The sequence below is a fragment of the Oncorhynchus masou genome, chromosome 31 (assembly GCF_036934945.1).
Source record: "Oncorhynchus masou masou isolate Uvic2021 chromosome 31, UVic_Omas_1.1, whole genome shotgun sequence".
In the NCBI taxonomy this organism is placed as follows: domain Eukaryota; kingdom Metazoa; phylum Chordata; class Actinopteri; order Salmoniformes; family Salmonidae; genus Oncorhynchus; species Oncorhynchus masou.
Window position 1 is genome coordinate 566805 of NC_088242.1, and position 16245 is coordinate 583049.

Below are 16245 nucleotides of genomic sequence, written 5' to 3' on the forward strand. Positions count from 1 at the left end.
AACCGATTTCAAAACGAAAACGTGACTCTTCTACAGACACAGACAATTAAATATTTTCACCCCGTCACATTCGTCGTAACGAGGAGACCAAGGTGCAGCGTGATTGGAATACATTCTTCTTTTATTAAAACAAATTAACAAAATGAACGTGAAGCTATAAACAACTAGTGCTGACATTTAACTACACATAGATAATAACCCACAAAATACCCAAGGAATATGGCTACCGAAATATGGTCCCCAATCAGAGACAACAATAAACATCTGCCTCTGATTGGGAACCAATCCAGGCAACCATAGACATATGAACACCTAGATATACAAAAAAAACTTGACAATACAAAAACTACACATACCACCCTCGTCACACCCTGACCCGAACTGGGGACCGTCGCTAGAGACCCTGGGCTGGGGGCCGACGCTGAAGATTCCGGACTGTGGTCCGTCGTTAGAGTTTCCGGACTGTGGCCCGTCGTTGGAGGTTCCAGACTGTGGCCCGTCGTTGGAGGTTCCAGACTGTGGCCCGTCGTTGGAGGTTCCGGACTGTGGCCCGTCGTTGGAGGTTCCGGACTGTGGCCCGTCGTTGGAGGTTCCGGACTGTGGCCCGTCGTTGGAGGTTCCGGACTGTGGCCCGTCATTGGAGGTTCCGGACTGTGGCCCGTCATTGGAGATTCCGGACTGTGGCCCATCGTTGGAGGTTCCGTACTGTAGCCCGTCGTTGGAGATTCCGGACTGTGGCCCGTCGTTGGAGGAGGTTCCGTCTGTGAACTCTCGACGAAAGCTCTGGACTGGGTACTGTCGCCGGACGCTCTGGACTGGGTACTGTAGCCGGACGCTCTGGACTGCCGTCACGCACAGTAGGCCTGGTGTGTGGTGCCGGCACTGGTGGTCCCGGGCTGGTGACACGCACCTCAGGGCGAGTATGGGGAGGAGGAACAGGGCGTACTGGACCCTGGAGGTGCGCTGGTGACACGCACCTCAGGGCGAGTGCGGGGAGGAGGCACAGGATACACTGGACCGTGGAGATGCATTGGAGATCCAGAACATAGAGCTGGCTCAATACATCCTGGCTGGATGCCCATTCCAGCCCGGCAATTGCGAGGAGCTGGAATAGAGTGCACCGGGCTAGAATAGCGCACTGGAGACACCGTGCGCATCTCTGCATAACACGGTGCCTGACCAGTTACACGCCCCCCTCGGTCAGCACGAGGAGTTGGCTCAGGTCTCCTACCTGACTCAGCCAATCTCCTCGTGTGCCCCCCCCCCCTCCCCTCAAAAACAAAATCTTGGGGCTGCCTCTCGGGCTTCCGTGCTAGCCATGTACCTTCATATCTTCGCTGTTCCTCTATTCTCCTGTATTTCTCCTCGTAGTATCGCCGGTCCGCTTTCGCTGCCTCTAACTCCTCCTTAGGACGGCGATGCTCCCCCGGCTGTGTCCAGGGTCCTGCTCCATCTAATATCTCCTCCCAGGTCCATCTCCCCATTAAGCGCTGTTCCTCCTTTTCACGCTGTCATTCTGTCACGTTCGTCGTAACGAGGAGAACAAGGCGCAGCGTGATTGGAATACATTATTTTATTACAACGAAGAACACTTAAACAAACTAACAAACAACAAAACGAACGTGAAGCTATCAACAACTAGTGCTGACATGCAACTACACATAGACAATAACCCACAAAATACCCAAGGAATATGGCTACCTAAATATGGTCCCCAATCAGAGGCAACGATAAACAGCTGCTTCTGATTGGGAACCAATCTAGGCAACCATAGACGTATAAACACCTAGTCATACAAAAAACCCTAGACAATACAAAAACTACACATACCACCCTCGTCACACCCTGACCTAACCAAAATAATAAAGAAAACAAAGATAACTAAGGTCAGGGCGTGACACCACCGGGAATGATAATAATACAACAAAAAATATAGCTTTTCGGTCTATCTTCACAAATAACTAATTGGAACACAAAAGCACTAATTCAACATGGTGAAGATAAAAACTCAGTAAGCAGAAGGCACAGTATGTGTGGATGGCGTGGTGTGTGTTTAGTTTTTATTTTATTTGTTATGTTTGGGAAAGTGTGCCGTTGAGTGAGAAATGAAATGGTTGCTTTTAGGAATTTTATGAAAAATGTGTACATTTAAATAGAACTATAACTAATTCAACTCTACCCTGTTTTACAATATCTGATTAATAATGTTAGTTCCTAAGAAAAGAGGTTATGTAGCATGGACAGGGGGTAATTGGAAATGATAACCAGTGTGGAAGAAGGAATGTATGTGTGTGTGTCTAAAGTAAGCAAAGAGGGTCATTAACCTATGTTTGAACCGACCCAGCTATAACTCTGTGGAGATAAGAGGACAGGGAGAGCCCCTCTAGGTTTTCTGTATCTGGGGGGACTGGAATTCTCTGCTAAGTGGTAATAAACTGAGACTTCAGGAGATAATCCAGATATTGTGTGTAAGTGCGTTAGGGGATTGGAATGGACTTTTGAAGCTGCTTTGCCTTTGTCGGGGAAGAGGAGGAACATCTAAAATGCATCTAAAATGCTATTGGACAAAATGTGAGGTATATAAACTAATGTACATAGTATTATGACCAGAGTTATCGAAAATATTATGCTACTGATTAATTTTAAGACTGGTCTCTGTCCATTTTATGCAAATAAGTATCTTACAAATTCTTAGAAACGGACAGTGATTTAATTGAATCGGTTAACTTTATGCGACGAGCAATCCCGGATCCAGGATCCTATTTATAGCCTCAAGCTCATTAGCATAACGAAAATCGCAAATGAAATAAATATATTTGCTCTCAAGCTTAGACTTTTGTTAACAACACTGTCATCTCAGATTTTCAAAATATGCTTTTCAACCATAGCTAAACAAGCATTTGTGTAAGAGTATTGATAGCTAGCATAGCTATAAGCCTAGAATTCAGCCAGCAACATTTTCACAAAAACAAGAAAAGCATTCAAATAAAATCATTTACCTTTGAAGAACTTCAGATGTTTTCAATGAGGAGACTCTCAGTTCGATGGCAAATGTTCAGTTTTTCAAAAATATTATTTGTGTAGGACAAAACGCTCCATTTTGTTCACTTTGGCTACGAAAAAAACCTGTATCCAGTAATAGCCTCAAGCTCATTAGCATAACGTAACGTTAACTATTTATGAAAATCGCAAATTAAATGAAATAAATATGCTATCTCAGGCTTAGCCTTTTCTTAACAACACTGTCATCTCAGATTTTCAAAATATACTTTTCAACCATAGCAAAACAAGCATTTGTGTAAGAGTATTGATAGCTAGCGTAGCATTTAGCGGGCAACATTTTCACAAAAACCAGAAAAGCATTCAAATAAAATAATTTACCTTTGAAGAACTTCGGATGTTTTCAATGAGGAGACTGTCAGTTAGATAGCAAATGTTCAGTTTTTCGTGAAAGATTCTTTGTGTAGGAGAAATCGCTCCGTTTTGTACATCACTTTTGGCTACCACAAAAAACAAAAATTCAGTCACCAAAACGCCGAACTTTTTTCCAAATTAACTATCGACTGAAACATGGTAAACATTGTTTAGAATCAATTCTCAAGGTGTTTTTCACATATCTCTTAATTGATATATCGTTCGTGGAAGTCTGCTTTCTTCTCTGAATTAAATGGAAAAATACTTGCAGCTGAGGTTTACGCACCAATTTCGACGCAGGACACCGGGCGGACACCTGGTAAATGTGGTCTCTTATGGTCAATCTTCCAATGATATGCCTACAAATACGTCACAATGCTGCAGACACCTTGGGGAAACGGCAGAAATTGTGGGCTCTCTCCTTGCGCATTCACAGCCATATAAGGAGACATTGGAAAACAGCGCTTCAAAAATTTTGCTCATTTCCTGTTTGAAGTTTCATCTTGGTTTCGCCTGTAGCATCAGTTCTGTGGCACTCACAGATAATATATTTGTAGTTTTGGAAACGTCAGAGTGTTTTCTTTCCAAAGCTGTCAATTATATGCATAGTCGAGCATCTTTATGTGACAAAATATCTTGTTTAAAACGGGAACGTTTTTTTATCCAAAAATGAAATACTGCCCCTAGAGTTCAAAGAGGAAATACATTCCTCGAACAGTTCCATATCCTAGAACCAATATATTTCTGTGAGCAGGGTTGGAGAGAGCTTTCAATATTGTTCAGATAATGGATATAATTTTTATGATGAATTATATATTTAATTTATTTATTGTCCTATCATGGGGAAATACATTTTTTAAATAAATGATATCTTATTTATTTATGATCCTATATTAATGGTACGGTACACAACCCTTTACCCTAGACACCCACCTGAATGACCCAGACACTAAGGAGAAGTCCCTAACTGTTTTATGGGCCCGCTGTAAGCAGTCTGTATGCAGCCAAAATGCAGTCAAGAGACCAAGAGCAGCACTGCCCACTCAAGATTCTTAGCCTGCTTGGCAGGGTTGGTCCTGCAAAGCCAAAGCCCCCTAAAGGGAGAGCATATTATACAAGGAAATTCTCAAAGCTGCTAATGAGAACCTTGATGACCTTGTCCCTAGCCGGTGGGAATTCCGGTGGGGTGCCCCCACCCAGGCAGTGGCAGTGCTGGCAACACTAGCTGCAGTAACCCATGGGGAGGGGGTCACACTTGGACAGTCAGAGAGGGGGTATATTATTGTGACCCTGGTGGCACAAAATCAAAAGTCTGATTGCATGGAGATGCTTGGGAATATGGTCGATACGGGGGACCGTGTTGTGGGTGTTTAAGGGAAAAGGTGTACATTTGACCTCCATCGTCTAGGACGTGACAATGGTTAATAAAATCTCTCCATTTCTGCCCATTTTATCTGCAAGGTCTTGCAGACCTTCTCATACAGTTGCAACTGTATATGCATTTGTAAATCAGGACCTTTCTTGAGTTTGGCTCTGGGATGGTGAAACCGTTGGGAATGTGAGCCTATGGTTGTGTGGGGGAAAGGGTTGAGTGTGTATGAGTGTGTGGGTGTATGTGCGTATCCCACAACTGTTACAAAGGAGTAAAAGATGTTCTGGACAATAGAGGATGATTCACAGCTCGATACAGTGGGGCAAAAAAGTATTTAGTTCTCCCACTTAAAAAGATTGAGAGGCCTGTAATTTTCATCATAGGTACACTTCAACTATGACAGACAAAATGAGAAAAAAAATCCAGAAAATCACATTGTAGGATTTTTAATGAATTTATTTGCAAATTATGGTGGAAAATAAGTATTTGGTCACCTACAAACAAGCAAGATTTCTGGCTCTCACAGACCTGTAACTTCTTTAAGAGGCTCCTCTGTCCTCCACTCGTTACCTGTATTAATGGCACCTGTTTGAACTTGTTATCAGTATAAAAGACACCTGTCCACAGCCTCAAACAGTCACACTCCAAACTCCACTATGGCCAAGACCAAAGAGCTGTCAAAGGACACCAGAAACAAAATTGTAGACCTGCACCAGGCTGGGAAGACTGAATCTGCAATAAGTAAGCAGCTTGGTTTGAAGAAATCAACTGTGGGAGCAATTATTAATTATTAATGGAAGACATACAAGACCACTGATAATCTCCCTCGATCTGGGGCTCCACGCAAGATCTCACCCCGTGGGGTCAAAATGATCACAAGAACGGTGAGCAAAAATCCCAGAACCACACGTGGGGACCTAGTGAATGACCTGCAGAGAGCTGGGACCAAAGTAACAAAGCCTACCATGAGTAACACACTACGCCGCCAGGGACTCAAATCCTGCAGTGCCAGACGTGTCCCCCTGGGGAACTCCACCACCCCCTGTTCAGCTGAAAAGGTGGCGCAGGGAATTCAAAAATATTATTTTGAAATATTTAACTTTCACACATTAACAAGTCCAATACCTCATGTCATATTTTTAAAATGTTTTACAGCGAAAACACAACATATATTTATGTTAGACCACCACCAAACCAAAGAAAAAACGTAGCCATTTTTTCCAGCCAAAGATAAAATCACAAAAGCAGGATTAGAAATAAAATGAATCACTAATCTCTTGAAAATCTTCATCAGATGACAGTCATATGACATGTTACACAGTACATTTATGTTTTGTTCGATAATATGCATTTTTATATCCACAAATCTCGGTTTACATTGATGCCATGTTCAGCAATTCCTCCAAAATATCCGGAGGAATTATAGAAAGCTACGCCAGATAACAGAAATACTCATCATAAACTTTGACTAAAGATACATGCTACATATATTCTTAATGCACCGCTGTGATTTTTTTAAACGTTACGGAAAAAGCCTAACATTGCAATAATCTGAGACGGCGCTCAGACGTAACCGCTATGTTGGAGTCAACAGAAATACGAAATTACAACATAAATATTCCCTTACCTTTGATGATCTTTCATCAGAATGCAGTGCAAGGAGTCCTAGTTCCACAATAAATCATTGTTTTGTTCCATAATGTCCAATACTAGTGTCCAAGTAGCTGCATTTGCTATCACTTTCAGCTCACGTGCCCAAAAACTGACTGCTGGTCCAAGGTAACTCGCACGAAAACTTCCAAAAGACATATTCTAGGTCGAATAAACTGGTCAAAATAAGTAGAGAATCAATCTTCAGGATGTTATTATCATATATATCCAATAACGTTCCAACCGGATCATATTTATCATATTTCATCTGTGGCCGAATGGAACAGCCGTAGCAGCCACAGAGAAATGGCATTCTGTTGCGACACTGACTATTTTCCCTCCCATTAGGTCAAAGTTCACAGCAAATGCTCCATTACACTTTCTACTGAATGAGGACATCTATTGGAAGGCGTAGGAAATGCTTCCAGATCCATATTTTGTTGGGACAGGAGGGGGCGATGACGTCAAAGTTGCCCCAACTTTCAGAATTTCACTCCTTGTTTGGAAGATTGCCTGCCCTATGAGTTCTGTTATACTCACAGACATAATTCAAACAGTTTTAGAAACTTCAGAGTGTTTTCTATCCAATAGTTATAATAATATGCATATATTAGCAATCTAGGACAGAGTTTGATGCAGTTCACTATGGGCACGCAATTCATCCAAAGTGAAAATAATGCCCCCTATCCTCATGAAGTTTTAAGCCAGTGACTGCCCTACACCCTACCTGACCACTCTAGAACCTACCTGACTACCCTCCACCCTACCTGACCATCTTACTTGGTCAACCAACACTCTACCTGACCGCCCTCCACCCTACCTGACCACACTGTTTGAAAAAACGACAGCCTACCTGACCACCCTACCTGACCACTCTCCACCTTACCTGACCACCCTAGAACCTACCTGACCACCTGTTACCCTACCTGACCACCCTACAACTTACCTGACCACACTGCCTGACCAATCTACAGCCTACCTGATCACACTATACACTTCCTGACCCCCTTTACCTTAACTGACCACCCTACAGCCTAGCTGACCACCCTACAGCCTACCAGACCAACCTCCCTCAGCATACTACACTCTAACTAACCACCATACACCCTAGCTGGCCCCAACCTACCTGGTCACCCTCCACCCTACCTGACCACCCCACAGTCTACTTGACCACCATACGGCCTACCTGACCACCCCACAGTCTACCTGACCACCCTACAGTCTACCTGATGACTCTAGACCTTAACTGACCACCCTACCTGACCACCTTACATGATCACCTTACGGCCTACCTTACCACCCTACAGCCTACCTGACCACCCTACCTTACCACCCAACAGCCTACCTGACCACCCTAAACCGTACCTGACCACCCTACATGATCACCTTACGGCCTACCTGACCACCCTACCTTACCACCCTACAGCCTACCTGACCACCCTAACTGACCACCCTACTGGTTACCTGATCACCCTAAACCCTACCTGACCACCCTACCTTACCACCCTACAAGCCTACCTGATCACCCTAAACCCTACCTGACTACCCTAAACCCTACCTCACTACCCTCCACCCTACCTCACTACCCTCCACCCTACCTGACCACCCTATAAGCCTACCTGACTATCTACCTCTCCACACTAGCTGGCCACCCTCCACACTACCTAACCATCCTAAACTCTACCGGACCATCCTACAGCCTACCTGACCACCCTACACTCTACTTGACCATCTTACAGCCTACCTAAACACCCTACTTCACCGTACTCTACCCTACCTGACCACCATACGGCCTACCTGCCAACCTACAGCCTACCTGACCACCCTACCTGTTCACCCTAATGCCTACTTGACAACCCTACATCCTACCTGGTCACCCTACATACTATCATCCTCCCTATCTGACCCCCTTCTACCTGACCTGACCACTCTACCTGACCACCCTCCACCCTACCTGACCACCCTCCACCCCACCTGACTGCCACACACCCTACCTGACCACCCTACAACCTACATGGCCGCCCTACAGCCTACCTGACTGCCATACAACCTACCTGACCACCCTACACCCTACCTGACTGCCCTACACCCTACCTGACTGCCCTACACCCTACCTGACTGCCCTACACCCTACCTGACTGCCCTACACCCTACCTGGCTGCGCTACACCCTACCTGACCGCCCTCCACCGTACCTGACTGCCCTACACCCTACCTGACTGCCCTACACCCTACCTGACTGCCCTACACCCTACCTGACTGCCCTACACCCTACCTGACTGCCCTACACCCTACCTGACTGCCCTACACCCTAACTGCCCGCCCTACACCCTAAATGACCGCCCTACACACTACCTGACTGCCCTACACCCTACCTGACCGCCCTACACCCTACATGCCCGACACCCTACCTACACCCTACCTGACCGGCCTACAACCTACATGGCCGCCCTACACCCTACCTGACTGCCCTACAACCTACATGGCCGCCCTACTGGCTACCTGATCACCCTAAACCCTACCTGACTACCCTACCTTACCACCCTACCTTACCACCCTACAGCCTACCTGACCACTCTACCTGACCACCCTCCTCCCTACATGACCACCCTCCACCCAACCTGACCGCTATACACCCTACCTGACAACCCTACAACCTACATGGCCGCCCTACAGCCTACCTGACTGCCCTACATTCTACCTGAAGACCCTACACCCTACCTGACTGCCCTACCCCCTACCTGACCGCCCCACACCCTACCTGACCGCCCTACACCCTACCTGACCCCCCTACCTGACTGCCCTACACCCTACCTACACTCTACCTGACTGCCCTACAGACTACCTGACTGCCCTACCCCCTACCTGACCGCCCTACACCCTACCTGACTTCCCTACGCCCTACCTGACTGCCCTACACCCTACCTGACTGCCATACAGCCTACCTGACCACCCTCCCCCCTACCTGACTGCCCTACATTCTACCTGAAGACCCTACACCCTACCTGACTGCCCTGCACCCTACCTGACTGCCCTACACCCTACCTACACTCTACCTGACTGCCCTACAGACTACCTGACTGCCCTACAGACTACCTGACTGCCCTACCCCCTACCTGACCACCCTACACCCTACCTGACCCCCTACACCCTACCTGACTGCCCTACACCCTACCTACACTCTACCTGACTGCCCTACAGACTACCTGACTGCCCTACCCCCTACCTGACTGCCCTACCCCCTACCTGACTGCCCTACACCCTACCTGACTTCCATACGCGATACCTGACTGCCCTACACCCTACCTACACCCTACCTGACTGCCCTCCACCCTACCTGACCGCCCTATAGCCTACCTGACTGCCCTACACGCTACCTGACTGCCCTACACCCTACCTGACCGCCCTACACCCTACCTGACCGCCCTACCTGACTGCCCTACACCCTATCTGACCACCCTACCTGACTGCCCTATACCCTACCTGACTGCCCTACACCCTACATGGCTGCCCTACAGCCTACCAGACTGAGGGAGAGCTGTCTTGTGAACCGACTAATAGAATACCATAGCAGCTGGCCAGAGTTGGGGTCTACATCACATGCCAGCAGAGTTGCTGTGCTCATCTAAATAGTGAATTTACATATAGTTGTGGGAACACAGTGAAACGCTGGTCTGGCTAAACATGACTCACACAGTGTTTGTCTATTCTATTCTACACTATAGACCTGTTCAGGCCTTAATGAGGAGATCAATGCTGTGTTTTTCCTAAAGTAACACTCAAGCTGCATGCTCAATAAAAGTCTGAGGATGTTTGTTTAAAGGTTTATTTCTAGACTAGCAAGTGCCAATCAGTCCCACTACTTCACAGAGACATGGACATGACATCATGATCAACCTCATCACAGCCACCATTAAAACCTGTGCTGGATTGCCATGAAGTAAGTATACAACATTACTCATTCAGTATTGTTTTTACACCAGGAGGTCTAACACAAATTCAATTGTTGTATACAAATTCAGTGGGTTGTATTCAGGAGAGGTCTCAGCGGGTTGGTTGTATTCAGGAAAGGTCCAGAGGTCTCGGTGAGTTGGTTGTATTCAGGAGAGGTCTCAGTGGGTTGGTTGTATTCAGGAGAGGTCTCAGTGGGATTGGTTGTATTTAGGTCCCAGTCCTGAAGTTGTATTTTTTCATTTATTTAATATTGGGGGGAAACAATGTTATCTATCTGGCAAGGGGTCATGAAGGTTCCCTGTGCAATATGCTCTATAACTGTATACAGAATCAAATGGATGAGAGTATTTTTCCTGTCAGCTGTCACCATTCTATTATGTTGGATTTCTGTATCTGGCTGTACAAAGAGTCCATGCTCGACCAGAATATCATTCTAGTTCTATGGTTCTAGCAACTCACATTTTCTGCTGCTTGAGTTCCTGTACCTCTTGTAAAATATTGTGTCATGATGTGGCCCTTTCTGGGTATAGATCATGGCTTCTCTCTCTCTCAGACATAGAGACTGTCAGAATGCTCCACATGACTTCTGCCACAGGAGGTTGGTGGCACCTAAATTGGGGGATAAGGGCTCAAAGTAATGACTGTTATCTAGTTCTGTTATCTCAGGTCGTAAATTCCTGGTGGAGACTCTCTCCCCCTGATCATGCAGAAAGTGAGAGTACAGAGACAGAACAAGGGATTTCACATGGCAAACTCCTAAATCCCCAAAATGGGAATATGAAACAAAATTTCCACTTGTGGGAATGGTCTGTGGACACTTAAGGGATGGGTATGATGAGTGTGTTTCATTTGGTGACCTCAGAGAGGACAGGAAACAAATAATTATATCTCTGAATGTGTACATTTCTCAATTATGGGGTTTGCATCTAATTATTGTATAAAATGAATGAGTAAAGATGAAGCTATTTGTGATGTAATGTGATGTTAAACCTTTAATGTGAGAGAATTGTATTCCCTTTTAAGTTTAACTAAGTCACTGGCCCGCCCCCGTGAACACAGACATGTTCAGGCATCATAGAATCGCGTTTTCTACTGTTACGAATAAAAAACCCTCCCGAGGAAATCCTCTTGAGACCACGCGTACCTCGATGTAAACTGAGGTGGCACAGGTTTGAGTACCAAGACGAGGCAAACTCACAGCATGAGCTGTGATTGCGAATAGTTCTTGAATTCCTAACCATACCACATGGAGAATTGTCTACATGGCTGGAAAGGGTTCAACTCTGAGTCTATTGATCCCTACAGAATAAGAGCAAATCTTAGATACTAATTACTAGTCTGCAGCTAGAAATTATGAAAACCTGGGATGCGAATACTGCCAACCGCTGAAACATCTATTATATGAGAACATTTCTGAATGGTACTCTGAAGTATCCATTCTAACCACAAAATACTTTGATCTTCAGGGAAGCAGAGAGAGAGAAAGAGAAGCAGATGAACTGACTCTCCAGCAGACGGACCGGATTCCAACATAAAAGTTCACGACACGTAAATATATATTGGGCGTAAATATATAGATTATTCCCGAATGAGTGAGCATGCAAAGGATTCAATTTTTAATTAATATAATTGTCAACTGTGTGTTGTGAGCCCTTTTGTGTTTCCCGCTCTTTCTCAGTCCACACCCCTTCCCAGTCCACAACCCCTTCACAGTCCACAACCCCTTCCCAGTCCACAACCCCTTCCCAGTCCACACCCCCTTCCCAGTCCACACCCACTAAATAATAATTCATTAATAAGAAGATTAATTGATCAGATAATAAAATATCTAAAGAGTTATATTAGGAAATTATAACTTTTATACCTTTCCGACAGATAAAACCAGGCCAGAACGTGTCCGTAGGGCTGCCCAACCCTCGTCCTGGAGATCTACTGTCCTGTAGGTTTTCAGTCACAGCCATTTACTAATTATCTAACTAATCATACAGAATTACATATACAAAGAATTAATTATACCTTGATTACAAATTACCTCAAAGGAAAACGTCCCTAGCGGGCGGAACAGATATGACAGTTTGTTACGCAAAGGAAAAGGAGCTGGGTTGAGTGAAAGAGCGGGAAGACTGAGGGACAAAGGGAGAAGCTGTGCTATCGTAAATACAGTATCTTATGCATTCTAAACTACCGCCCATTTGGAAAAGGAAAATGCAATAAATATTTACTCTGAGCTGCGCTTCAGTAGGTTGATGGTAGATGGAAGACCATGTCGCCAAACTGAGTCCTTTGTCCTTTGAAGAATGTCTCTGCTGGTAAATTGGATACGTTGGCGTAACGTCGTTGTGTGGTAGATGGGATACTCTGTCTGTTCCGTCCTAACCTGCGTTTGCAGCTGTTGCTAACTCAATGGCGAGGAGATATCACTTCTGTAGTGAATAAGAGTTCAAAGTTCATACCATTCGCAAGCTCATGCTGATGTTGGCTTCATTCTGTAGTTATCTGAACCATTCTGACATAGGACCGTCGTCCTTATATCCTCGGAACAGGAAGTTATGTTGTCGTCAAGGCTTTATATAGGAAGGGAGAAGAGGGCGTGTTTGAAATGTTTTATAGCCCATGTCCCTTCACAGAGGCGGGCCACTGAATGAGCAGCAATATCTTGTGAAACCCCACATCTCACATTTTAGAAGCTAAAACCACATTTCATCCCATCACAAATCATTTCATTTTCAAACGTTTAAATTGAACAACAATTCCACGTGAATCCGATAAATCTGATGTGTAGACTTTCCACTGTAGAGTTTATGTCATCTTATCATCGATGAGAATGTCTCAGATGACAACCAAACTGACATCATATCCATTAAGTACCACCGCATATGTTCCATTGGTCGGATTACCAGAATATAGTTCATTTCCCCCCACATTCTGACGTTCCCAGAATCTCTATGTTAACCAAGGGTTTAGCAAATGTAACATCAGTAGGGTAGAGAGAGGAAAAGGGGGGGTAGATGTATTTATGACTGTCATAAACCAACCCCCCAGGCCAATGTCATGACAACACTGAGCTAAAGGGTAGAGCTGCCGATTTATAGGAGCAGGACTCTAACCCGGAAGCTTATAATAAATCTCGCTATACCCTCCAATGAACCACCAAATCGGAAAAGCGTCAATAAGATCAAATCGTACAACATTGGCTCCAACGCAGGGCTTGCAAACTATTAGACCACAAAGGGAAGCACAGCTGAGAGCTGCCCAGTGACACAAGGCTACCAGACGAGCTGAATTACTTCTATGCTCGCTTCGAGGCAAATAACACTGAAACATGCATGAGAGCATCAGCTGTTTTGGACAACTGTGTGACCATGCTCTGCACAGACGATGTGAGTAAGACCTTTAAACTGGTCAACATTCACAAGGCCAGACAGATTACCAGGACGTGTATTCTGAGCATGCTCTGACCAATTGGCAAGTGTCTTCACTGACATTTTCAACCTCTCTGTAATACTGAGTCTGTAATACCAACATGTTTCAAGCAGACCACCATAGTGCCTGTGCCCAAGAACACTAAGATAACCTGCCTAAATGACTATCGACCCGTAGCACGCACATCTGTAGTCATTAAGTGCTTTGAAAGTCTGGTCATGGCTCACATCAACACCATTATTCCAGAAACCCTAGACCCACTCCAATTTGCAAACCACCCTAATAGATCCACAGATGATGCAATCTCTATTGCACTCCACACTGCCCTTTCCCACCTGGACAAAAGGAACACCTATGTGAGAATGCTATTCATTAACTACAGCTCAGCGTACAACACCATAGTGCCCTCAAAGCTTATCACGAAGCTAATGACCCTGGGACTAAACACCTCCCTCTGCTACTGCATCCTGGACTTTCTGCCGGGCTGCCCCCAGGTGGTAAGGGTAGGTAACAACACATCCGCCATGCTGATCTTCAACACGGGGGTCCCCATCCTGTACTCCCTGTTCACTCAAGACTGCACCGCCAGGCACGACTTCAACACCATCATTAAGTTTTTCGATGACAACAGTGGTAGGCCTGATCACCGACAATGACGAGACAACCTATAGGGAGGAGGTCAGAGACCTGGCTGTGTGGTGCCCGGACAACAACCTCTGCCTCAACGTGATCAAGACAAAGGCAATGATTGTGGACTACAGGAAAAGGAGAACCTGCTGTAGTGGAGCAGGTTGAGAACTTCAAGTTCCTTGGTTTCCACATCACCAACAAACTAGAATGGTCCAAACACAAAGACAGTTGTGAAGAGGGCACGAAATAACCTATTCCCCCCCAGGAGACTGAAAAGATTTGGCATGTGTCCTCAGATCCTCAAAAGGTTCTACAGCTGCACCATCGAGAGCATCCTTACTGGTTGCATCACTGCCTGGTATGGCAACTGCTCGGCCTCTGACCGCAAGGCACTACAGAGGGTAGTGCGTCTGGCCCAGTTCATCACTGGGGCCAAGCTGCCTGTCATCCAGGACCTCTATACCAGGTGGTGTTAGAGGAATGCCCTAAAAATGGTCAGACTCCAGCCACCCTAGTCATAGACTGTTCTCTCTGCTACCGCACGGCAAGCAGTTCCAGAGCGCCAAGTCTACATCCAAGCTGCTAAACAGCTTCTACCCCCAAGCCATAAGACTCCTGAACATCTCATTTTTATTTTATTTTATTTTTTTACCTTTATTTAACTAGGCAAGTCCGTCCGTTAAGAACAAATTCTTATTTTCAATGACGTCCTAGGAACAGTGGGTTAACTGCCTGTTCAGGGGCAGAACAACAGATTTGTACCTTGTCAGCTTGGGGGTTTGAACTTGCAACCTTCCAGTTACTAGTCCAACGCTCTAACCACTAGGCTACCCTGCCGCCCCAATCAAATGGCTACCCAGACTATTTGCATTTCCCCCCCTTTTACGCTGCTGCTACTCTGTTATCTATGCATAGTCACTTTCATAACTCTACCTCCATGTACATATTACCTCAATTACCTTGACTAAGAGGTGCCCCTGCACATTGACTCTGTACCGGTACCCCCTGTATATAGCCTCACTATTGTTATTTTGCTACTGCTCTTTAATTATTTGTTACTTTTAATTTTAATTCAATTACATTTTTTAACCTGCATTGTTGGTTAGGGCTTGTAAGTAAGAATTTCACTGTAAGGTATTGTATTCGGCGCATGTGAAAACAGAGGGTATTCTTTAATAGAAGCCTCTCAAACATAATCCAGGTAGAATCAGGAATTCCCCAGGGTAGCTGTTTAGGACGCTCGCTTTTTAAATTTTTTACTAACGACAGGCCAATGGCTTTGAGTAAGGCCAGTGTGTCTATGTATGCTGATCACTATACACGTCAGCTACTACAGCAACTGAAATGACTGCAACACTTAACCTTTTGCGCGTAGGGGGCAGTATTTTTGTTTTTGAAACAACCTATTTCTCAGCCCCAGAAACTAGAATATACATATAATTGTCGGATTAGGATAGAAAACACTCTAAAGTTTCCAAAACTGTAACAATATTGTCTGTGAGTATAACAGAACTGATATTGCAGGCGAAAGCCTGAGGAAAATCCAATCAGGAAGTGCCTCTTATTTTGAAACCTCTATGCATGCCTATCCTCCATTTAAAGGGATATCAACCAGATTCCTTTTTCTATGGCTTCCCTAAGGTGTCAACAGTCTTTAGACATAGTTTTAGGCTTTTATTTTGCAAAATGAGTGTGAAACATCACATTGCGTAAGTGGATAGATGGGGCTCTCAGAGTGAGTTTTGCGCTATAGAGTAAAGAGGCTATTGTTCCTCCCGGTACTATTGAAAAAGCTACAAACTC